At 38.0% G+C, this 27,029-nt stretch overlaps 2 long non-coding RNA genes across 5 annotated transcripts in view; both read left to right on the top strand.

The window, feature by feature from the left end:
* Nucleotides 1-21,259, top strand: part of LOC147911912 (uncharacterized) — an 85,865-nt gene extending 64,606 nt beyond the window's left edge. For 3 of the 4 annotated variants that reach the window (XR_015550606.1, XR_015550605.1, XR_015550604.1), the window contains one exon: nt 13,999-17,445. This is a non-coding gene — a long non-coding RNA (uncharacterized LOC147911912). Of the gene's footprint in view, nt 1-13,998; nt 17,446-21,044 lie in introns of those variants that run through there. The other variant, XR_015550607.1, reaches the window with a different exon arrangement.
* Nucleotides 21,260-23,582: 2,323 nt separating this feature from the next.
* On the top strand, nt 23,583-25,825 carry LOC147911911 (uncharacterized). The gene is made up of 4 exons (XR_015550640.1): nt 23,583-23,767; nt 24,253-24,407; nt 24,536-24,687; nt 25,811-25,825. It is a non-coding gene; the product is annotated as an uncharacterized LOC147911911 (long non-coding RNA).
* The last annotated feature ends 1,204 nt before the right edge of the window (nt 25,826-27,029 follow it).

Here is a 27,029-nt window from a genome sequence, read left to right as displayed (position 1 = left end):
GGATCCACATCAGGGGATTGGGGCACACACATGGGGCAGGAATGTGTTGATGGGTGTGTGGCCCTGTGGGCGGTGGGGCTTGTCAACTGCAGACGACTTGTGCTTCTCAAACAGCCACATAGGGGATTGGCCCCAACTTCCAAAGTCTGAAACCATTGGGTGCTCCCATGCCTGGGGCTAGCCTCACTCAGCTGCAATCTTGAGAGAGCTGTCAACAGCCTTGCAGGATGGACGACTACAGCAATTGTAAGCCCCTGAGCCTAGCAACCAGCCATGCTAAGGGCCTACTCACTTAGAAAAATTGCAACAGGAATGTGCTATTAGACCTTGCAGCCAACTTTACTGGGGTTCCCCACACCAAATAAAGTGACTGAAGAGTCCATAGCGGCCACATGCATCTTAGCATTACAACCAGCCAAGCAGGGGGATAGCATAGCCTCCCTGGGCACCCGCAGCAAGAGCAACCCTGCCACAACAGAAGGACACATGTAGCCAACACAGGGGACACTCCTGACACATGTGGAACTGGTGATGAGAGGGAAGCACACTGCTGGGCGTCATAAGGCATCTCTTACATAGGGACACCTTTCCAAGATCAGGAGACGTAGCTGATCCACCTAATACATAGATATAAACACAGAGAAAGAAGAAAAATTAGGGGACAAAGTAATACACTCCAAGTAAGGGAACACGACAAAACCACAGAAAAAGAAGGAAATAATACAGAAATAAACAATCTACCTGACAAAGACTTCAAACAAAGAGTCCTAAGGACGCTCACTCATCTTGGGAGAAGAATGGATGAACTCAGTGAGAACGTCAATAAAGAATTGGAAAATATAAAAAAGGACCAATCAGAAATGAAGCATACAATACTGGAAATGAAAAATTCAATAGAGGGACTCAATAACAGACTAGATGATACAGAAGAACAGATCAGCGAGGTGTACAAAAGACTATAGGAAATCACCCAAGCTGAACAGATATAGAAAAAATAATTAAAAAGAATGAGAACAGTCTAAGGGACCTATGGGACAACAGCAAGTGCACTAACATCCATATTATCAGTGTCCCAGGAGAAGAGAGAGACAAAGGGGCAGAGAATCTATTTGAAGAAATAATAGCTGAAAACTTTCCTAACCTAAAGAAGGAAACAGACACCGAGTTACAGGAAGCATAGAGAACATCAAACAAGATAAACCCAAAGAGGCCCATACCAAGACACATTATATTTAAAATGTCAACATTAAAGATAGAGAATCCTAAAAGCTGCAAGGGAAAGGCAACAAGTTACATACAAAGGAAACACCATAACACTATCACCTGACTGCCCAGAAGAAATCTTACAGGCTAGAAGGGAGCAGCATGGCATATCTAAAGTGCTGAAAGGAAAAACCCTGCAGGCAAGGATACTTGGGCCAGCAAGGTTATTATTCAGAATGGAAGAAGAGATAAAGAATTTCCCAGATAAGCAAAAACTAAAGGAGTTTATCACCAAGAAACTTGTCCTACAAGAAGAGCTAAAGGGAATTATTAAAGTGGGAAAGAGAAGACCACAAATAGGAATAAGAAAATTATCCAAAAAAAAAGCAATAAAATCCCTGGTAAAGGCAAAAATACAGTAAAGGTAGCATTTCAACCACCTATGAAGATGATATGGAGGTCAAATGACAAAAGTACTAAAATTACCTGTTTTCGTGATAAGAGGGTAACAGATATACAAACACAAAGACAAAGAGGTTAGATATGATATCAAAACATGAAATGTGGAAGGAGGAGAGTAAAAGAGTAGAGCTTTTAGAAAGAGGTCAAAATAAAAAGACCGTCAACACTATAGAATTCTATATACTTAGGTTATTGTATATGAAACTCATGGTAGTCACGAACCAGAAACCTACAATAAATACACAGATAATTAAGAGAACAGAATGCAAACATAAGACTAAAGAAAGCCATGAAATCAAAAGGGAAGAGAGCAAGAGAAGAAGAAAGGAACAGAGAAGAACTACTAAAACGCACAGCAAAAAAGGAACAAAATGGCAATAAGAAAATACTTATCAATAGCTACTTTAAGTGTCAATGGACTAAATCCTCCAATCAAAAGCCACAACGTGGCTTATTGGATAAAAAAGAAAAAGACCCATATATGTGCTGCATACAAGAGACACACTTCAGACCTAAAGACACTCACGAACTGAGAGTGAAAGGATGGAAAAGGATACTCCACCCAAATGGCAATGAAAAGAAAGCTGGGGTAGCAATATTTATCTCAGACAAAATAGATTTTAAGAGGCCGGCCCAATGATGTGGCAGTTAAGTTCATGCACTTTGCTACCACGACCCAGGGTTCACTGGTTTGAATCCTGGGTGCAGACCTACGCAGTGCTAATTGAGCCATGCTGAGGCAGCATCCCACATAGAACAACTAGAAGGATGTACAACTATGACATACAATTATCTACTGGGGCTTTGGGGAGGAAAAAGGAAAAACCCAAGAAGATTGTCAGCAGATGTTAGCTCAGGGCCAAACTTCCTCAAAAAAAAAAAAAGACTTTAAAACAAAAACTGTAAAAAGAGACAAAGAAGGGCACTACATAATGATAAACAGAACAATCCAACAAGAGGATATAGTACATGTAAATATCTATGCACCCAACATGGAGCACCTAAGTATACAAAGCGATTATTAACAGGCATAAAAGGAGAAATAGTAACACATTAATAGTAGGAGACTTTAACACTTCACTTACACCAATTGATGGATCATCCAAAGGGAAGATCAATACGGAAACTTCGATCTTAAATGACACATGAGACCAGATGGTCTGAGTACATATATACAGAACATTCCATCCAAAAACCACAGAATACACCATCTTTTCAAATGCACATGGAACATTCTCCAGGATTGATCACATATTAGGCCACAAAACAAGTCTCAATGAATTTAAGAAGATTGAAATAATACCAAACATCTCTTCTGACCAGGGTGGTTTGAAACTAGAAATCAACTACAGGAAAAACATCAGAAAAGCCACAAATATGTGGAGATTAAACAAAATGCTTCTGAACAACTAATGTGTCAATGAAGAAATCAAAGGAGAAATCAAAAAATATCTGGAGACAAATGAAAATGGAAATACAAATGCCAAAATTTATGAGACACAGCAAAAGTGGTTCTAAAAGGGAAGTTGATAGCACTACATGCCTACCTCAAGAAACAAGAAAAATCTCAGCGAAACAATCTAACAGTGCACCTAAAGGAACTGGAAAAAAAAGGCCAACAAATCCCAAAGTCAGTAGAAGAAAGGAAATAATAGAAATCAGAGCAGAAATAAATGAAATAGAGACTAAAAAATAATAGGAAAAATCAATGAAACCAAGAGCTGCTTCTTTGAAAAGATAAACAAAATTGAACAACATTTAGCTAGACTCACCACAAAGAAAAAAGAGAATGCTCAAAAAAATAAAATCAGAAATGAAAGAGGAAAAATTTAATATGGACACCTTAGAAATACAAAAGATTTTAAGAGAAGAATACGAAAAGCTATATGCCAACAAATTGGATAATCTGGAAGTAATGCATAAGTTATTAAAATCATACAACCTTCCAAAACTGAATCAAGAAGAAATAGAGAATATGAATAGAATAATCACCAGCAAGGAGATTAAAACAATAATCAAAGCCTCCCCAAAATCAAAGTCCAGGACAAGACAGCTTCTCTGGTTAATTCTAAAAATAAACATTCAGAGAAGACTTAATATCTACCCTCAAACTCTTCCAAAAAATTAAGGAGGGGGGGAAGCATCATAACTCATTCTATGAAGCCAACATTACCCTGATACCAAAACCAGACAAGGACAACACAAAAAAACAAAACTACAGACCAATATCACTGACGAACATTGATGCAAAAATCCTCAACAAAATACGAGCAAATCAAATGCAACAATACATTACAAAGAGCTTCTACAAAACAAATGAAACCAGGATCAAAATGAATAGACAACCCACCAGCTGGAAGAAAATATTTGCAAAACATATATCTGACAAGGGGTTAATCTCCATAATATAAAAAGAACTCACACAATTGAAAAACAAAAAAAGCAAAAAACCCAAGTCTTGGCTATTGTGAATAATGCTGTAATGAACACAGGGGTGCATGTATCATTATGCATTGGTGTTTTCAAGTTCTTTGGATAAATACCCAGCAAGGGAATAGCTGGCTCATATGGTAGTTCTATCCTTGATTTTTTGAGGAATCTCCATACTGTTTTCCATAGTGGCTATCAAGGGACGAATGGATAAAGAAGATGTGGTATATATACAAAATGGAATACTACTCAGCCATAAGAAATGATGAAATCATGCAAAGTGAAATAAGTCAGAGGGAGAAGGTCAAATACCATATGATTTCCTTCATTAAGTAGTAGATAACAACAAAAATAAACAAACACATAGAGACAGAGATTGGATTGGTGGTTACCAGAGGGGAAGGGGGGAGGGAGGAGGGCGAAAAGGATAATTCGGCACATGTGTGTAGTGACGGGTTGTAATTAGTATTTGGGTGGTGAACATGATGTAATCTATGCAGAAATAGAAGTATATTGATGTACACCTGAAATTTATACAATGTTATAAACCAATGTTACTGCAATAAACAAAAAATTAAAAATAAATAAATAAATAAATAAATAAACATGTTAATTTGTAAAAAAAAAAGGGCAAAAAACCTGATCAAAAAATGGGCAGAGGAAATGAACAGACACTTCTCCAAAGATATACAGATGGCCAATTGGCATATGAGATGTTCAACATCACTAATCATCAGGAAAATGCAAATCAAAACAACACTAAGATATCACCTCACACTCGTTAGAATGGTTATAATAAACAAGACAAAAAACAACAAATGTTGGAGAGGATGTGGAGAAATGGGAACACTCATACACAGCTGATGGGAATGCAAAGTGGTGCAGCCTCTATGGAAAACGGTATGGGGATTCCTCAAAGAATTAAAAATAGAAATAGCCTATGATACAGCTATCCCACTACTGGGAATCTATCCAAAGAACCTGAAATCAACAATCTAAAGAGGCTTACGCACCCCTATGTTCATCACAACATTATTCACTATAGTCAAGAAGTGGAAGCAACCGAAGTGTCCCTCAACTGATGATTGGATCAAGAAGATGTGGTATATATATACAATGGAATACTACTCATCCATAAAAAAGACAAAATTGTCCCATTTGCAACAACATGGATGGACCTGGAGGGTATTATGTTAAGTGAAATAAACCAGAAAGAGAAAGACAAACACCATATGAGCTCACTCATATGTGGAATATAAACCAATATGTGGACAGAGAAAACTGTATAGTGGTTACCAGGGGCAATGGGGGGTGGGGCACAAGGGGTGAAGGGAGACATGTATACAGTGATTGACAAACAAAAATGTACAACCAAAATTTCACAATGTTATAAACTATTAAGACATCAATAAAAAAACAGTTCTTACTTTTGTTGATCTTTTCTCTTGTTTTTCTATTCTCTACATCATTTATTTCTGCTCTAATCTTTGTTATTTTCTTCCTTCTGCTAACCTTGGGCTTAATTTGTTCTTTTTCTACTTCTTTGAGTTGCAAAGTTAGATTGTTTATTTGAGATCTCTTTTCTTAATGTTGATATTATCACTATAAACTTCTGTCTATTCCTCCATATTACTGATGTCACTCACCATTCATTAGTTGATAGACATTTGGGTTGTTTCTACATTTTGGATATTTTAAATAATGTTACAATTAACACTCATGTGCATGTATTTGTATGAACACCTGCTTTCAATTCTTTTTGTTATATACCTAGAAGTGGAATTGCTGGATCATAGGGTAATACTGTATTTAACATTTTGAGGAACTCTTAACTATTTTCTGCTCAGATATAACTCTACATTCCCATCTGAAAAGTACAAGGCTTACAATTTCTCCACGTCCTCTGCAATAGTAATTATTTTCCATTTTTCTATTCTACCACTCCTATTGAGGGTCAATTGGTACTTCTTTGTGGTTTTGAATTGCATTTCCCTGACGACTAAAGACACTGAGAATTTTTTTTTCAGGATCTTGTTTGCTGTTTGTATATCTTCTTTGAAGAAATGGCTATTTGAGTCCTTTGCTAATTTTTTAATTGAGTTTTTAATTTGATGTTTAGTTATTGACTTATAAGGGTTCTTTAGATATTCTGGATATTTGACTCTTAGCAGATATATGATTTGCAAATATTTTCTCTCATTCTATAGTTTGTCTTTTCACTTTCTTGATAGTATTATTTGATGCATAAAACTATTTAATATCTGGGGCCGGCCCCGTGACTTAGTGGTTAAGTGCGTGCGCTCCGCTACTGGTGGCCTGAGTTTGGATCCCGGGCACGCACCGACACACCGCTTTTCTGGCCATGCTGAGGCCGCATCCCACATACAGCAACTAGAAGGATGTGCAACTATGACATGCAACTATCTACTGGGGCTTTGGGGAAAAAAAGGAGGAGCATTGGCAATAGATGTTAGCTCAGAGCCAGTCTTCCTCAGCAAAAAAAAAGAGGAGTATTAGCACCGATGTTAGCTCAGGGCTGATCTCCCTCACACACACACACAAAAAAACTATTTAATATCAATAAAGTCAAATCTATATTTTTTTTCTTTTCTTTTTGTGCTTGTGAGGTCATTTCTATGAACCCATTGACAAATCCAAGGTCCTGAAGATTTACCCCTAAAGTTTCTTCTACGAGTTCAATAATTATAATTCTTACATTTAGGTCTTTGATCCACCTTGAGTTAACTTCTGAATATGATATAAGATAGAAGTCCAGCTTCATTTTTTTTTTTGCATGTAGATATAGTGTTGACTCACCACCATTTGTTGAAAAGACAATTCTTATTCAATTGAATGGTCTTGGCACTCTATTGAAAATAAAATTATCATAGATATATGAGTTATTTCTGGAATCTCAGTTATATTTGCTTGGTATATATGTCTATCATTATACTATTACCACACTGCTTTGATTACTGTAGCTTTGTAGTATGATTTGAAATTCAGAGGTGTGTCTTCCAACTTTGTTTTTCTTTTTAATGATTGTTTTGGCTATTTGGGGTCCCTTGCAAGTCCTCACAAATTTTAGGAATTGCTTTTGTATTTATGGAAAACAAAAGGATTTTGGGGTTTTGATAATAATTGCATTGAATCTGTAGATCATTTTAGGGAGTATTGCCATCTTAATTATAATAAGTTCTCAAATCCATGAACATTGGGTGTTTTTCTTTTTTTTTTTTTTTTTTTGGCTCTTCTTTAATTTCTTTCAGAAGTGTTCTGCACTTTTCAGTGGACAAGTCTTAAACTTCCCTGGTTAAATTTATTCCTAAGTATTTTAATCTTTGTGATGCTATTGTAAATAGAATTGTTTTCTTAATTTCGTTTTTGGATTGTTCATTGCTACTATACAGAAATGCAACTGACTTTTTTGTGTTTATCTCATATTCTTCTACATTTTAATTTGGTTTATTAGTGCTAATAGTCTTTTGTGTTTATTTAGGATTTAGGATTTTTATATAGAATCATGGCATCTGCAATAGAGATAGTTCTGTTTCTTCCTTTCCAATGTAGATGGTTTTACTTCTTTTTCTGGCCTAAATGCTTTGTCTAAATCTTCCAGTACTATGTTGAATATAAGTGGGGAAAGCTGCACTTTTTATTCTTCCTGATCTTGAGGTGAAAATTTTCTTTCTTTCACCATTCAGTATAATGTTAGCCATGGGTTTTTCCATATATGTCCTATGTCATGATGAGGAACTTCCGTTCTACTCCTAGTTTACTGAGTGATTTTTTTCATAAAATTATATTTTGTTAAATGTTTTTTTCTACATCATTTGGGATAATCATGCAGAGTTTTCTCCATAATTTTATTAATGTGATACATAACATTGATTTTTTGGTATGTTGAACCACCCTGGTATTCCTGGGCTAAATCTCACTTGATCTTTTAATACACTGCTGGATTCAGTTTGCTAGCAAGTTGATGAAGTTATTTGCAATTATGTTAAGAAGAGATATTCATTTTTTTAAGAGGTTGAGAAGTGTTGTTAACTCTTCTTTAAATGTTTGGTAGAATTCTCCAGCTAAGTCATTCAATCCTGTTTTTGATTTTTTTGTTTCTTTTGGGAGTTTTTTGATTGCTGATTCATTCTCTTTATTTGTTATCGAACTGTTCTTATTATCTGTTTCTTCTTGTGTCAGTTTTGATAGGTCATATGTTTCTAGGAATTTGTTCATTTCATTTGGGTTATCTAATTTGTTGGCATACAGTTGTTCCTGTAACCTATCATAATCTGTTTTATTTCTCCATAGTTGTTAGGAATGTTTTTATTTTCATTTATGATTTAAAAATTAGTCTTCTTTTTTTCCTAGTCTGTCTAAAGTTTGTCAATTTTGTTAGTCATTGAAGAGAACCAATTTTTCGTTGATTTCATGGATTCTCTATATTGTTTTATTTCTCTATTTTATCTTCACTCTAATATTTATTATTGCCTTGTTTCTGTGAGTGTTGGATTTAGTTTTCTTTTCTTTTTCTTGTTTCTTAGGATTTAAATTAGGTAATTGGTCTCAGATTTTCCTTGTTTATTAATGCAACCATTTATCGCTACGTTTCACCCTCAGCAGTGATGTCACTCCATCCCATACATTTTGGTATGTTTTGTTTTGTTTTCACTTAGCTCAAAGTATTTTTCAATTTCCTTTGTGATTTCTTGTTTGAATCTTTGGGTTTGTAAGAGTGTTTTATTTAATTTCCAGTTACTTGTGTATTCTCCAGTTTTCCTGCAGATAATGATTTCATTCCATTGTTATCAGAGAAGATATTTTGTATGATTTCTATTTTTTCAAATTTATTTAGACTCGTTTTGTGGCCCAAAATATGTTCTATCCTCAGGAATATTCCATGTGTGTTTGAGAAGAATGTGTATTTTGCTATTTGGTTTGATAAAGTAGTTCTATATAGTTTGGTTAGGTCTAATTTACTAATGCAGTTGTTAAATTTATATATTTCCTTATTTATCTTTTGTCTGAATTTTAAATTCATTATAGATAACAAGGTATTGAAGTCTCCAGCTTTAGTTTTAATCCATTATAGATTGCAGGGAATTGAAGTCTACAACATTATTGTAAAACTGTTTGTTCCTTCAATTTGGTGAATTTTGCTTTATATATTTTAGGGGTGTGTAATTAGGCATGTACATGTTTATAATTATTATGTCTTCATGACAAATTGATCCTTATATAAATATGAAATCTTCTTTGTGTCTTGTACCATTTTTTGACAGAAAATGTATTTCATCTGATATTAATATAGCCACTCCTGCTCGCTTTTGGCTACTATTTGCATGGAATATATTTTTTAATCCTCACTTTTAACCATTTTGTTCTTTGAATCTGAAGTCAGTCTATCAAGGAGTGACGTCAGCATTATGTTGGCATATGATATCACTCATTTTTGTCCCCATTCCTCAACAACAAAAAATTCAGCCTCCCTATATGGACAAAAGTGCCTTTGAGGGAAGTGTGAGATCCAGCACCATGCATCAAGGGAATTGGGAGCATTCTCACCAACCTCCACATTGGGTAATAAGCATCAGAACTCAATCCTGGTTGTGGACAATGTAGTGGCCCATGAACCAGCTCCAGACCCTCTAAATTGCAGTCCAGGAACCCCTAAAGAAAACTGACTTAGACGATCACTGAAAAAATGAGAGAGCCTTTGTAGAAGTTCAGTTTTCCACAAGAGACTTTCCAGTATTCTGTTGGAGAAAAAATTTCAGTTTGGATGCATTGGAGTAGGTAACAGGAATAGTTTCACTTTACCAGAATGAACCCTATCCCAAGGAAGCATAAGAAAGATTCTCCTCGAAGGTCAAATACCGTATGATTTCCTTCATTAAGTAGTAGATAATAACAACAATAAACAAACACAAAGGGACAGAGATTGGATTGGTGGTTACCAGAGGGGAAGGGGGGAGGGAGGAGGGTGAAAGGGATAATTCGGTACATGTGTGTGGTGATGGGTTGTAATTAGTATTTGGGTGGTGAACATGATGTAATCTATGCAGAAATAGAAGTATAATGATGTACACCTGAAATTTTTACAGTGTTATAAACCAATGTTACTGCAATAAATAAAAAATTAAAAAAAAAAAAGATTCTCCTCAACATGCAATTTATCCCACAGAGGAAAAGGAGAGCATGTAAGTGTGCACCTGGCTGCTCAAGCTGTGTTGAAAGCAACCAAAGGGGCTCATTTCTCTACAGCCCCATCCAGATTACAGAACCATGAGCTTCATGACTAAGGGGAAGAAAAAGGCGGGGAGTGCCAGGTAGAATTCAAAGAAAACATTAAAGGGATGCAAATACTAAATATGTCACAAATTCCATCAAGAAAACATTCCATGAGCTGCTGCGAATGTGTCAACCACAAACCCTCCCAACTGGTACATGGACACAACTAGCACTCTGAGGGGCTCATCCACACATACTCCAACATTATAGCGTGTTCCCTGCATTTAGTCTTCTTTTTTTTATATCTATTTATTTATTATTTTTATTTTTTTAATTTTTTGTTTATTGCAGTAACATTGGTTTATAACATTGTATAAATTTCAGGTGTACATCATTATATTTCTATTTCTGCATAGATTACATCATGTTCACGACCCAAATACTAATTGCAACCCATCACCACACACATGGGCCGAATTATCAGTTTCGCCCTCATCCCTCAGCCCTGCTCCCTGGTAACCACAAATCCAATCTCTGTCTCTATGTGTTTGTTTATTGATGTTATTATCTACTACTTAATGAAGGAAATCATATGGTATTTGACCTTCTCCCTCTGACTTATTTCACTTTGCATAATACCCTCAATCTCCATCCATGTTATCACAAATGGCTGGATTTCATCGTTTCTTATGGCTTATGGTAGTATTCCATTGTGTATATATACCACATCTTCTTTATCCATTCGTCCCTTGATGGGCACTTAGGTTGCTTCCAAGTCTTGGCTATTGTGAATAACGCTGCAATGAACACAGGGGTGCATGTATCTTTATACACTGGTGTTGTCAATTTCTTTGGATAAATACCCAGCAGTGGAATACCTGGATCATATGGTAGTTCTAGCCTTGAATTTTTGAGGAATCTCCATACTGTTTTCCATAGTGGCTGCACCAGTTTGCACTCTCACCAGCAGTGTATGAGAGTTCCCTTCTCTCCACATCCTCTCCAACACCTGTTGTTTCCTGTCTTGTTAATTATAGCCATTCTGACGGGCATGAGGTGATATCTCATTGTAGTTTTAATTTGCATTTCCCTGATAGTTAATGATTTTGAACATCTTTTCATGTGTCTGTTGGCGATCTGTATATCAAAAATGTTTGTTCAGGTCATTTGCCCATTTTTTAATTGATTTGTTAGTTTTTTTGTTGTTGAGACGCATGAGTTGTTTATATATTTTGGAGATTAAGCCCTTATCAGATGTATGGTTTGCAAATATCTTCTCCCAATTGTTAGGTTTTCTTTTCGTTTTGTTGATGGTTTCCTTTGCTATGCAGAAGCTTTTTAGTTTGATGTAGTCCCATTTGTTTATTTTTTCTATTGTTTCTCTTGTCCGGTCACACATGGTGCTTGAAAATATGTTGCTAAGACTGACGTCAAAGAGTGTACTGCCTATGTTTTCTTGTAGAAGTTTCACAGTTTCAGGTTTTACATTAAAGAATTTAATACATTTGGAGTTAATTTTGTGTATGTTGTAAGGTAAGGGTCTACTTTCATTTTGTTTGGCATGTGGCTATCCAGTTTTCCCAACACCATTTGTTGAAGAGACTTGCTTTTCTCCATTGTATGTTCTTGGCTCCTTTGTCAAAGATTAGCTGTCCATAGATGTGTGTGTTTATGTCTGGGGTTTCAATTCTATTCCATTGATCTGTGTGTCTGTTTTTGTGCCAGTACCATGCTGTTTTGGTTACTATAGCTTTGTAATATATTTTGAAATCAGGGAGTGTGATACCTCCAGCTTTGTTCTTTTTTCTCAAGATTCCTGTAGCTATTCGGGTTCTTTTGTTGTTCCATATAAATTTTAGGATTCTTTGTTCTATTTCTGTGAGAAATGTTGTTGGAACTTTGATAGGGATTGCATTGAATCTATAGATGGCTTTAGGAAGTATGGACATCTTGACTATGTTAATTCTTCCAATCCAACAGCACGGAATATCTTTCCATTTCTTTGTGGCTTCTTCAATTTCTTTCGGCAATGTTTTATAGTTTTCCGTGTACAGCTCTTTCACCTCTTTGGTTAAGTTTATTCCTAGGTATTTTATTCTTTTTGTTGCAATTGTAAATTGAATGGTATTCTTAATTTCTCTTTCTGCTACTTCGTTGTTAGTGTATAGAAATGCAACTGATTTTTGTAGGTTGATTTTGTATCCTGCAACTTTACGGTATTCGTTTATTACTTCTAAAAGTTTTCTGGTGGATTCTTTAGGGTTTTCTATATATAAAATCATGTCATCTGCAAATAGTCACAGTTTCACTTCTTCCTTTCCAATTCAGATCCCTTTTATTTCTTTCTCTTGCCTGACTGCTCTGGCTAGGACTTCCAGTACTATGTTAAATAGGAGTGGTGACAGTGGCCATCCTTGTCTGGTTCCTGTTCTTTGAGGGATAGCTTTCAATTTTTCACCATTGAGGATGATATTAGCTGTGGGTTTCTCATATATGGTCTTTATTATGTTGAGGTACTTTCCTTCTATACCCATTTTATTCAGAGTTTTTATCATAAATGGATGCTGGATCTTGTCAAATGCTTTCTCTGCATCTATTGAGATGATCATGTGATTTTTGTTCTTCATTTTATTAATGTGGTGTATTACGTTGATTGATTTGCGAATCCCTGCATACCTGGAATAAATCCCACTTGATCATGGTGTATAATCTTTTTAACGTATTGTTGTATGCGATTTGCTAGTATTTTGTTGAGGATTTTCGCATCGATGTTCATCAGTGATATTGGCCTGTAATTTTCTTTTTTTGTGTTGTCCTTGTCTGGTTTTGGTATCAGGGTAATGTCGGCTTCGTAGAATGAGTTAGGGAGCTTCCCCCCCTGACTGTGTTCTTTATTGTGTGTAGTCTCTAAAGTCTCTGTTCCTTCAGTTTGTGATCAGATAGTAGTTTGACAGAGTTTTTTTAAATATCTAGAGGCAAACAAACAAACTTCTTCCACTCTATGCAGATTGACTCTGCAGGCACATTCATTAAAATTTTAGAAGTCTGTGTATTACTCTAACATAGCATTCACTTCCTGCATGTGTTGATTTTAAAGCTGTGAAAGCTTGGGGTCTTTTCAGATCTTTTTGTGCATGTAACCTACCCAGGGCATGTGTTTGGCTTCCTGGAATCCCCACTTTTACCTCTAAGGTTTTTCAGCATGTCTATTATTTTCCCGTCCATGTCTAATTTTTTCACCCAGGTGGCAGCAGTTTGTTCATTTGTCTTTTAATATTTTTGATAAACAGTCTCCACTTAGTCACTTTTTTTCTCTGAAAGAGATCCAAGGAAACCGAAACCAAGACAAATTTCAAGCATCAGTCTTTCAGGGAATCCCCAACTGACCAAAACACAGAAACACATTTCCTTGTGAACCCAGGTCCACATTTTTCCCTCCAGAACCTGACACTAACTATGGGAATGAGGCTTCACCCATCAAGACCACTACTGTGCAGGGTAGGGAGATGAGGCTATGCTAGGTTAAAATGTCACATACCTCTCCTATCATATTTAAATTATCCTTTGTTTTCAGTCAGAATTGGTCTGGTTACAGTAAATTTTGGACTGTTTTTCAGAACTCTGACAAAGTTGATTCTGATAGTTTTTGCTGGTTGTTTACTGTTTCTGCAGAGAACTGAGCCCTTGCAGCAAAAGACCTGAACAGACATTTCTCCAAAGAAGATGTACAGATGGCCAACAAGCACATGAAAATATGTTCAACATCATTAACTATCAGGGAAATGCAAATCAAAACTACAATGAGATATCACCTCAAGCCCAGCAGAATGGCTATAATTAACAAGACAGGAAACAACAAGTGTTGGAGAGGATGTGGAGAGAAGGGAACTCTCATACACTGCTGGTGGGAGTGCAAACTGGTGCAACCACTATGGAAAACAGTATTGAGACTCCTTAAAAAGTTAAACATAGAACTACCATGTGATCCAGCTATTCCACTGCTAGGTATGTATCAAAAGAACATGAAAACACCAGTGTATATATTCATGCAGCCCTGCGTTCATTGAAGCATTATTCACAATAGCCAAGACTTGGAAGCCACCTAAGTGCCCATCAAGGGACAAATGGGTGAAGAAGATGTGGTATATATACACAATGGAATACTACTCAGCCATAGGAAACGATGAAATCCAGCCATTTGTGATGACATGGATGGACCTTGAGGGTATTATACTAAGTGAAATAAGTCAGAAGGAGAAGATGAAGTACCGTATGATCTCACTCATAAGTAGAAGATAAAAACAAAAACAAACAAACATATAGAGACAGAGATTGGATTGGTTGTTACCAGAGGGGAAGCAGGGAGCGAGGAGGGCAAAAGGGATGATTAGGCACATGTGAGATGATGGATTGTAATTAGTCTTTGGGTGGTGAACATGATGTAATTTATGCAGAAATAGAATTATAATGATGTACACCTGAAATTTATACAATGTTATAAACCAATGTTACCACAATAAAAAAAATTGTCAGATTGGATTTTTTTAAAAGATCCAAATATATGTTGTCTGCAATAGACACACTTTAGATTTAAAGACACAGGTTAAAAATAAAAGGATGATAGAATTCTCCAGTGAAACCATATGGGCCTGCATATTTCTTTTCTGGGGAGTTTTAAACTATGAATTCCTTTAATGGTTATAAGACTATTCAGATTATCTATTTCAATCTGGGTAATTTGTAGTTTAAAAGGAAATTGTCCATTTCTTCTAAGTTGTCTAATTTATGAGTGTAAAGTTGTACTCCTTCCTTATTATCCTTTTAATGGCTGGTGAACTTAAACGTAAATCATAGAACTATAAAACTTTTAGGTAAAAGTAGGAGAAATTCTTCAGGACCTAGGGCTAGGCTAAGAGTTCTTCAACTTGACAACAATACCACAATGCATAAAAGAAAAAAATTGATAAATTAGACTTCATAAAAATTAAAAAACATTTGCTCTGCTAAAAATCTTATAAAGAAGATGAAACGATAAATTTCAAACTGGGAGAAAATATTTGCACCACACATTCAACCGTGGGCCTATAGTTAGAATATATAAAGGGCTCTCAAAGCTCGACAGTAAAAATGAACAGACATTTCACTGAAGAAGATGTGCAGATGGAAATAACACATGAAGAGACCTTCAACATCATTAGCCATTAGGAAAGTGCAAATTAAGAGCATAATGAAATATTATTACACACCTATCAGAATGGCTAAAATAAAAAAATAGTGGTAATGCCAAATGCTGAAAGGATGTGGAGAAACTGGATCATTCATACAATGCTGGTGAAAGTTAAAATGGTAGAGGCACTCAAAAAGAATATGGCAATTTCTTACTAAACTAAACATATGCTTACTATGTAACCCAGCAATTGTACTCAGGGGCATTTATCCTAGAGAACTGAAAATTTATGTTCACTCAAAAACCTGTACGTAAATGTTAATATTAGCTTTCTTCATAATAGCCAAAAACTAGAAATAGCCCAGATGTCCTTCAGCAGGTGAATGATTCAACAAACTGATACATCCTGGGAATACTACTCAGGAATGAAAAAGAACAAACTATTGATATATGCTGCAACATAATTGGCTGGATTAATCACCAGCCAATTATGCTGAGTGTAAAAATGCAATCCAAAAAGATTATATATTGTATGATTCCATTATACAGCACTTTTGAAATGATAAAAATCTAGAAATGGAGAGCAGATTAGTGGTTGCAATAGGTTAGGGACTGGGGGAGGCAGGTGGGAGAGGGAGATGAATATAGTTATAAAAGGGCAATATGAAGGATCCTTGGGGTGATAGACCTATTAAGTATCTTGACTGTGGTGGACACAAGAACCTATATATGTGACAAAATTGCATAGAACCAAATACATACACACACAAATGAGTGCATATAAAACTGGTAAAATCTGAAAAAGTTTGAGGAATTGTATCAATGTAAATTTCCTGGTAGTGACATTGTGCTTATAATTATGCGAATTGTTACCATTGGGTGAAAAACGTGTGAAGGGTATACAGGATATCTCTTTATTATTTCTTACAAGTGTAATGTGAATCTACAATTCTCTAAAAATAAAAATGGAAAATTATGTTACAGATAACAAAATAAAAGGTTGGAAAACAATATATCATTCAAACAGTAACCACTAGAGTGTTGAAATGGCTATACTTTAAGACCAAAAAATTTTGCTAGATCTAAAGAGGGACATTTTATAATGATGAAAGAGTCAATTCCTCAGGAGGATATATCAATTAAAAACGTATACACCTAACAACATGGTCTAAAATACATGAAGGAAAAACTGACAGAATTGAAGCAAAAAGAGACAACTAAACAATAATAATTGGACACTTCAAAAACTCAGTAATGGATACAACTAGACATAAAATCAACAAGGATATAGAAGACTTGAGTAACACTATCAACCAACTAGATCTAACTGACATCTATAGAATACTCCATCCAACAACAGCAGAATACACATCCTTTCCCAGCACCCATTGAACATTCTCCAGGATAGACCATCTTCTAGGCCATAAAATAAGTCTCTATAAATTTAAAAATATTTAAATTATAAAAAACATGTTCTCTAACCACAACAAAATTAAATCAGAAATCAACAAAATAAAGAAGTTGGGATATAAAAAACTTGGAAATTAAATAACATACTTCTAAATAATCCATGGGTCAAGGAATAAATCACAAAGGAAATTAGAAAAATATTTTGAACCAAATGAAAATGAAACACACAAAATTTATGAGCTGTAGCTAAAGTAGTGCTTAGAGGGAAACACATAGGTGTAAATGCTTCTGTTAGAAAAGAAAGACCTCAAATCAATAACCTAAGCTTATACCTTAAGAAACTAGAAACAGATATGCTAAGTGAAATAAGCCAGTCACAAAAGGCAAATACTGTATGATTCCATGTATACAAGTTATCTAGAATAGTGAAATTCATAGAAATTGAAAGTAGAATGATGGTTGCCAGGGGTTGAGGAGGAGGGGAAAATGAGGAATTATTGTTTAATCGGTATAGAGTTTCAGTTTTGCAAGATGAAAATGTTCTAGAGATTGGTTGAACAATAATGTAAATATATTTAACAATACTGAACTCTACACTTAGAAAGAATTTAGATAAAAAATTTTATGGTATATGTATTTTACCACAATTTAAAAAAATAAATAAAATAAAAATAATTAATTAATTTTAAAAAGAAACTAGAAAAAGATGAGCAAACTAAACCCAAATCAAGCAGAAAGAAGGAAATAGTAAAGATTAGACCAAAAATTAGTGAAATAGAAAACAGAAAACAATAGAGAAAATCAATGAAACCAAAAGATGGTTCTTTGAAAAGATCAATAAAATTGACTATACCAACCAATAAAAAAGAGAAGAAACAAATGAACAAATCAGGAGTGAAAGAGAGAACATCACTACAGACCCTACAGAAATAAAAAGGATTAGAAGGAAATAATATGAACAACTTTATGCCAATAGAGTAGACAGCTTGAGTGAAATAAACAAATTCTTAGAAAGTTACAAATTATTGAAACAAACTGAAAAAGAAATAGAAATTTTGAATAGACCTATAATAAGTGACAAAATTGAATTGGTAATTTGGAATCTCCCCACAAAGAGAAGCCCAAACCCACAGAACTTCATTGATTAATTCTATAAAATACTTTAAAAGAAATAACATCAATCCTTCACAAGCTCTTTCAGAAAACAGGGAAAAAGAAAGCATCTCCCAACTCTTTCTATGAGGCCAGTATTACCTTGATACAAAAGCATAACAAGAAAAGAAAAGTACAGAGCTATATCCCTCGTGAACATAGATGTAATAATTCTCAATAGAATATTAGGAAACCAAATCCAGAAGCATATAAAAAGGATTATACACCATGACCAACTGGAATTTATCCCAGGGATGCAAAGTTGGTTTAATACATGAAAATCAAGTACTGTAATACACCATATTAGTAGAATAAATGGGAAAAAATTGCATGATCATCTCAACAGATGTAGAAAAAGCATTTGATAAAATCCCATAACACCTACTGACATACGGCTCTACCCCCAATTCAACTTCCCACTCACACCAAAGCTATAACCTTTTACCTCACCTGGGTTTGGTTGCCAGGCAGAGAACCACACCACTCATCTCTCAGTAGCCCTGCTGTGGTGGCAGCTCACATAGAAGAACTAGAAGGACCTACACCTAGAATATACAACTATGTACTGGGGCTTTAGGGAGGAAAAAGAAAAAAATAAATTGTGGACATCATGTCATTTCACTTGTAAATATTTCAGAATGTTTCTCTAAAAGAGATAATTCTTAAAAATATGTAGAACCATTTTCATACCAAAAAACAATAATTCTTTAATATTGGGATTGTATATTATTATGTATTATATAATAATTCCTTGATATTAATATTATGATTAGTATTCACATTTCCCTGATTATCATACACACACACTTTCACAGTTTGCTTGCTTGAATTGGGAGCCAATCAAATAAGATGATAGATAGATAATAGATAGATGAATGATTGATATAGTGATTGGTTGATGTGTCTCTTAAGTCCCATTTAATGTATAAGATCCCCCTCCATCTGTTTTTATTTTTGTTTGCAATATTTTGTTGTTGAAAAAATTGGCTCATTTCTTCTGAAGGATTTCCTACATTCTGTACTTCATTGATTCTATCCCATGACTTTTAAAATGTTCCCCCAGAACACAGCAAAAAAAAAAAAAAAAGTTCTGCTATCCCCCGTAGCTCCTGTAAGTGGGTAGTTAGATGTAGATCAGTGCTGTTCAATAGAGATATAATGTGACCCACATGTGTAATTTTAAAAAGGTGAAATTAACTTTAGTACTATATTTTGTTTAACCCAGTATATCCAAAAGAGTTGTTCAATATGTGAACAATATAAAAATTATTGATGAGATATTTGACAATCTCTTTTTGTACTAAGTCGTCAAAATCCAGTATATATTTTATGCTTATAGCACATCTCAATTTGCATGCTAAATTCCTCAGAAATACTTGATCTGCATTTAGATATCCTAAAATTTACAAATGAAAAAGGAGAAGCACATACCCAAGTTGTGCCAAAGATACTTAAAAGTTTTCCAGTAACTGAATTATCAGTTTTTAAAGTTAAATTAACCAAAGTTCAGTAAAATTAAAACTAGTTCCTCAGTCACACTAGCTGCATTTTTCATGCTCGACAGTCATACGTGGCTAGTGGCTCCCTTATTGGACAGCTCTTATCTAGCGGTTTGATTAGATTCAAGTTTTGGGGTTTGTTTTGGTCAAGGCTGCTTCATAAGTGGCATTGTTACTTCCATCAGGAGGTTTATAGTGTCTGGTTGTGGCTCTTTTTGTGCAGTTTGCAGCCATGATGATCATTGCCTAGATCCGTTAATTTGCAGGGATTGCAAAATGGTGGTCTTCTTATTCTATCATTTCATCTTCGTTTATTAGCTAAAATACTGTAAAGAGAGATTTTCCTTTCATCAGTTATTTGGTTACCCTGAGGTACAGTTTGTATAGGAAAGGCAGGATATATATCCTTGATTCTTTCCCTTTATTTACCAGTTTATAAAGTAATGAGTTCATTCTTTGGCATTCTCAAGATTTGTCCACTGAGTTGATTTCCTTATGAACTTACAGATTTAAACACATTTGTTGTATTGTACTCTGTTACGGTTATTCTTCTTATTATTGATCAAGTTTTCGCATCTCTGGCCAGTGGGAACTCATTCAAGTTGGCTTCTGAATCATTTTGACACAACTTTCATAGCCTTTGATATCTTCCTTGCTTTCTGGTATGTCCAGGCTCATCCTCGACATTTCCCACCCCAGACCTGGAATTAGCCATTTCTCTGAGAAGCTCTGAATTCTTTTAATGGGAAATGCTATTACTTAGCGACTACCATCTGGACACTGGTATGCTCATGACTGCTGGGCTGCTCCGTGCTTCTAGAACTTTTCAGTAGACTAGGCTACGAAATGCATTTTTTATTTTTTATTTTTTTGGTGAGGAAGATTGGCCCTGAGCTAACATCCATTGCCAATCTCCCTCTTTGCTTGAGGAAGATTGTCCCTGAGCCAACATCTGTGCCAGTCATCCTCTATTTTGTATATGGGACACCGCCATAGCATGACTTGATGACTGGTGTGTAGGTCCACGCCCGGGATACGAACCTGCAAACCAGGGGCCTCCAAAGCAGAGTATGCACACTTAACCACTATGCCACCATGCTGGCCCCTGCATTTTTTATTTTGAAGGAAAAATGTATCTTGAGTTCTTATTGATACTTCCAATTGAAATTGAAATTTTCACAGTTGAACATCATTAATTTTATGTTTGAGTCTCCAGTTATTCATGCTAAAAATCTTGGTTCCTAGCAACACTAACGTAATAACATATTTACTTTATCCTATTCTGTATATAATAGTTTGAAAATCACAATAAGATATTATTAGTAACAATTTGATTATTGAATGCTGTTTAAGATTTCTTTGAGGTTCTTTTTGTTGTTAAGCTAATGGCTCATTGGGCATGTACAGTCATTTTCCTATGTTTTAAGTAATTTGAAAGAATTCTCTGCGTGTTTAACCAGCTTAATATATAGTCAGGTTTCTTTGTTTAGTTTCAGGTTTTAAGAGATTGCTCTTGGGCCGGCCCCGTGGCTTGGTGGTTAAGTGAGCGCGCTCCGCTGCTGGCGACCCGAGTTCGGATCCCGGGCTCCCACCGGCACGCTGCTTCTCCGGCCATGCTGAGGCCGCGTCCCACATACAGCAACTAGAAGGATGTGCAGCTATGACACACAACTATCTACTGGGGCTTTGGGGGAAAAAATAAATAAATAAAATCTTTAAAAAAAAAAAAAAAGAGATTGCTCTTTTTGGCATTTTGATTTATTTTTTCCAACTTTAATTTTGAAAATTTTCAAACCTGCAAGAAACTTGAAAGAATAGTACAGTGAACTCCCATATGCCTTTCACCTTAGATTCATCAATGGATATTTTTCCAATTTGCTTTCTCTCTCATCTCTCTTGAGTCCTTCCCCCTGAGCTACACACTTTTCTTGTTTTTGCTGAACCATTTGAAGGAAGTTGCAAACTTCAACTCTAAATACTTCAGCATGCTAAGAACAAGAGATTCTCCTCCATAACCACAACTCCAGATTACACCTAAGAAGATTAATAATAATTTCATATCTAATATCCTGCCCATGTTCAAATTTGCCTAGTTGTTCCTAAAGTGTCTTTTGTAGTTGTTTGTTTGTTTGTTTTTAACTATGATCCAATTAAGATTCATGTATTGCTTTTGGTTGTTCTGTCTCTTTAGTTTCTTTTAATGCGGAGCAGTCCCCTCACCTTTTTTCATGACATTGATCTTTTGAAGAGTCTACATGTTGTCTTGAAGAATGGATATGTTAGTTTCCTTTCATTATTACTTAACTTATTCTTCCTGCCCTTGTGTATTTCCTATAAATTGGAAGTTTGATTTAGTCTGGAGTTTGGATCTAGTTTGATGGATTTGGGTTAAGTAATTTTTTGGCAAGAACATTTCATTGGTGATGCTGTGTACTCTGTATTGCATCACGCCAGGAGGCACATGATGTCAGGATGCCCCGCCATTCATGATGCTAAGTTTGATCCTCAGTTAAGGTATCAATTGCCAGATCTCTCAACGCTAAACATACACTTTTACCTTTGTAAGTAGTAAGTAATCTTCAGGGTAACTCTTGGGCATCTTGTGAATATCTCATTCCCTAACAATTTTCTGCCCAGTTGTTTTCACATTTTGATTTAATTTTGTTTTATAATTATGTAAAATCTTCATATGGTTCTAAAAACAAAAGTATAATACAAGGTACATGAAGAGGAGTTTAGCTTCCTCCATGTGTAACCAGAATGCGTAACCTGCCTTCTGCATGGGAGCAGGCCCCCAGACCCCCACTCAGTAATTAGTTTTTGGATTATCCCTTTTTTGCTGTTGTACTTTTAAAACACAAATATATTCATATTCCCTCTCTTAGATAAAAGATAGCATCCTAGTGTGTACCTTTCATATTTTACCTATGACATACCCTGGAGACCACTCCATAGCAGTGTGTAGAGATCTTCAGAAGGGCTTTTCTAAAATGCATGTATATTCATGTTCTTCCTGTACTTGAAGTCATTCAGTGGTACCTCACCTCCCTCAGGATACAGTCCAAACCTCTTACAAGGCCTAAAAGGCCCTTCATCATCAGGCTTCTGCCTGTGCCTCCAGCCTTGTCTCTTCCCTCAGCACGCATGCATGTTGCACGCACACATAATTGCTACTATTGCCATATTGAATTGCCTTTTTCTTTTGGCTTTTGAAGTTTATTAAAGTTTATTAATCTTTTGAATTGCTTTGAATTTCTTGAATGAACCATGAGCAAACCCCTGGTATTGCATGTGATGCTCTTGTCTGCATGGAAGACTGTTCCTTCTCTCTGTCCTTACTATTCATCCTGTAGGCCTGAGCTTCAACATATTCCTGGAATCCTTCCCTAGCCCCAGAGTCTGAGTTAGGTGCACTTCTTCTGTGCTCACCCAACACTGTTTATCATCGTTTTGGTATCTACTGTATAGTGTTCTGATTGTTTACTTATATGCATTCCTCTGTTAGTCTCTGAGCTCTGTGAGCACAGGAACCATGGCTCACAGGTTACGAGGGCTCCAGTGCCTGGCACTTGGAAGGCATTCAATAAACCTTTATTGACTAAAAGTGGCAGAAAGGCACAAGCCCAGACACGCATTGCAATATCCGTAAGACCTAAAACCAAACTCAAGTGGAATTTGCTCAGATGTAGTGATCTGAGCAGAAAACGTGAGTTGCCTTATTCATTGTGGAATCCAGACCAGCCCATGTGGGAGCCTCTAGGTGTCCCTGGGATGGTGCTGGCTCATGGCTTGGACTTAGAGCCAGAGAGAGGCGGACAGACTGACAGGGCCAGGGGAAGGGCTAGAGATGAGAAAGCAGCATCAGCCTGTAATTTCCAGGGATGGTAGGAATAGTTACTGTGGGCAGGACCTGGTGGGAGGAGCTGAGCTGGAGAAGAAGAACCTGCCTTCTGCGTGGGAGCAGGAACCAAGGCCCCCACTCAGTTAAGCATCTCTGTGGAGGCCTGGGCTCAGGGGCCTGGCCCTTCTTGATGTTGCTGGGCCTGGGGTTTACAGGATGCCCAGGCCGAGGAGGAGATCAAGCAGGAGATGAACACACTGCAGCAGAAGCTAAATGAGCAGCAGAGTGTGCTCCAGCGTATTGCTGCCCCTAATATGAAGGCCATGGAAAAGCTGGAAAGTGTCCGAGACAAGTTTCAGGAGACCTCAGATGGTAAGATTTCCCCCTTTTACTTGGGCCTAAGACGAAGGCAGGAGGCTGGAGGTGTGACAAGGGCCTGTTGTTACATATCACAACAGCTCCCGTTTTTTTATGCTTTTTTACTTGAAACTCTCAAGAGCCCTAAACAGTAGGGGTTATCACACCTGTTTTATAGAGTGAAAAACTACTGAGGTTCAGAGAGGGCGAATGGCCTGCCCAAGGTCACACAGCTGCTTGCTGGTAGAGCCCAGGGAAGAATCCATGTTTATGTGGCTCCAAGCCCATGTTTCTTCCTTTGCACTACATGGCCGGCCCACTGGATTCATTCAGGTGGTTGTGGAACCATCTTCCCGGGACCCTCCCCAGGCATTCCTCTCGCTCTGTGGGATGTTGCTGCTCTGTGGATTGTCATTTGTAGGTCATTCTTGCCAGGGCGTGGTCCTCAGCCTTGGCAGAACCCGGGCACTGAGGGGTCACCTGTTTTTCCCTTGTGACAGAGTTTGAAGCAGCTCGAAAGTGAGCCAAGAAGGCCAAGCAGGCGTTCGAGCAGATCAAGAAGGAGCGCTTTGACCGCTTCAATGCTTGTTTTGAATCTGTGGCCACCAACATTGATGAGATCTACAAGGCTCTGTCCCGCAACAGCAGTGCCCAGGTAGGCTGGAGCCCCTTACCCAGCCAGCCCCTACCATCCTCAGCTGCCCTTCCCTCTAGGCTTCCTGTCCCCGTCCCCACCCAGGCCCAGACCCAAATCCTGACCCTGAACCATCTGCCTTCCCCTAGGCATTCCTGGGCCCTGAGAACCCTGAGGAGCCCTACTTGGATGGCATCAACTACAACTGCGTGGCTCCTGGCAAACGCTTCCAGCCTATGGACAACTTGTCAGGTGGGGAGAAAACAGTGGCAGCTCTGGCCCTGCTCTTTGCCATCCACAGGTAAGGCTGTGCCCCGCCACAGGGCGGTTGGCGGAGAGACTGAACTGAGGCCCCCGGAGGCTCTGGGGCCCAAGGATATGCAGAGGTGAAGATGTGCTGGTGGAATCTGGATTGCGTCCCTGTTTCCCTACCTACTACAGCATATCTGGCCTTGGTTTCCTGGACCTGTCTTCCCCATCCACCCTCGTCCACTCAGCCTGCCCTCACTGGCCCCTGCATGTATTCAGTCCCACTGCCAGGCTTTTGCTCACATGGTTGCTGGCTAATAAGCCCTTCCCATGCAAATCTAGCTTGACTGTCACCTACCACCCCTTCACATCTCATTCTCCTCCTCCTGTTCCTCTAGGAAGCTTGCTTTGACCACTGTGGCATACCCTGACCTCCCCTCCTGAATGCCAGTAGTCCTTGAATCTGACCCCCACAACTTAGTGCTTGATTGTACAGCATCATTCACCAAGCATTTCTTGAGGGCTGCTCTGTACCAGACCCTGTTGGGGGATTAGGGATACAGATGAGTCAGACGTGGTCTCTGTCTTCGAGGAGCTCATGGTCTAGTGGAATCCAGATGTGTAAACACATTCAGCTAAGTGTTGTAACCGGCTGAGCGTGTGTGCTATGGATACACAGAGGAGGGATGCCGACCCAATCTGGGGCAGGGTGCGGGTGGTCAGTGAAGGGTTTCAAGGGCAGATAACACTTGAGCAAGAAATACGAAGGATGAGTAGAAGTTAGCCAGGGAGACCAGTAGGCATTCCACACGGAGGGTGCGACACGTGCAGAGGCAGGGAGACATAACAGCATGGTGCGGGTGAGTGGGGTGAACCTCCAGGTAGCTTGGTCAGTATGGCCAGAACCTAGGACAGCTTTATATCCCCAGCCAGCCTGGGAGCTCTGGAGAAGACCGTGTCTTCTCCTGGTTCTACAGGATTCTGGAGCACAGAGCTGGATGTAGAGGAGGGCTCAGTTGGTGTATTAGCCTTTAGGGGCTCAGGCAACATTAAGACCTCGGTTTTTTGTTTCTGAAGAAGTGGAGGGGGAAGTTGACCTGTGTGATGGGCCCTGGGGCTGTCCCACTCCACCTCCATCCCCATCAGTGTCAGCTCACGTACTGGTTCCCTCCCAGCTACAAGCTAGCCCCCTTCTTCGTCCTGGATGAGATCGATGCTGCCTTGGATAACACCAACTTTGGCTAGGTGGGTGCAAGGAAAGTGGGGCCTGGGAGGGAGGGACTGGGTTTCAGGGAGCAAATCCTGAGTGCGCCCTAGCCGTTCCTGCTGCCTGTTCTCTGTGCCTGGGAGGCTGGGCCAAGGGTCATCCATGCCATGCTAGTCAGTGCCTCCTCTCAGCCTCTCTTCTTCCCACCCTCCATCTGTTACCCCATCCCCTCTGCCTCTGATTCTGACTGAAAAACACAAGAGAGTGTTAGGGCTTCAGCCCTGCTAAGTGCCCGGCGGCCCCTCCCACAGGTGGCAAATTACATCAAGGAGCAGTCGACTTGCAACTTCCAGGCCATCGTCATCTCTCTCAAGGAGGAGTTCTACACGAAGGCTGAGAGCCTCATTGGAGTTGTTGGGGGAAGAGGAGGAATCCCTCTCTGCCCTTTCCCTTAAGGTTCTTATGGCTGGCCAAATAATTAACAAGACAGGTTAGCAGGAGAAAATAATACCAAGTTTAATAACATGTATACATGGGAGAAAGCAGGGACACTGCGTTTCTCAACACAATAGCAGAAATTCTCATCTTAAATACCATGTTCAGCCAATGACAAAGGAGGATTTGGAGGGAGGGGGGAGTTAGTTACAGGAGATAACCACTAAAGCACAGTAAACAAGAGTAAGGTTATTATGCAGATTTAAGGCCTCACCTTCCACATTGATAAGTCTCTAGAAATGAGGCCATCCCCCCTCTTCCCAAAACAGAGAGGGAGATACTTTTACAAATGGAGATTTCCCTTATAAATGTAAATGTTTGTCTGGCAACTCCTTGCAGGGCCATCCAAAGAATGTGGCCAGAGACATAAGATGGGCTTGTTGATGCCTTTTCTATTGTAACATCTATTTTACATTATATTACAGCCATCAGATAGAAGATCTGTTCCAGGAAGGAGTTACTATGTCAAATTCTTTAGGCAGTTAGTGGGGAAGGTCAAATGTCCCTCAGAGAAAACAATCAAGATAAAGAGATAGATTTCAGGGTGGCCAAATCTTGATCTCCCACAGAGTCTACCCCAAGGTAGGGCGGGCCTGGCTCAGGAGCCAGCCCCACTCCCTGCCTGACTCCCCAGGGCAGGAAGGGAAGGCTGCAGTGGAGGAGCACGGGGGCGGAGGAGCATAGGGACTCAG

This window comes from Ceratotherium simum, chromosome X (assembly GCF_057802395.1).
Source record: "Ceratotherium simum simum isolate JZ-2026a chromosome X, ASM5780239v1, whole genome shotgun sequence".
NCBI classification, from domain to species: Eukaryota; Metazoa; Chordata; class Mammalia; order Perissodactyla; family Rhinocerotidae; genus Ceratotherium; species Ceratotherium simum.
The sequence above is the reverse complement of the archived record's forward strand: the minus strand, read 5'-3'. Positions and strand labels throughout refer to the sequence as shown.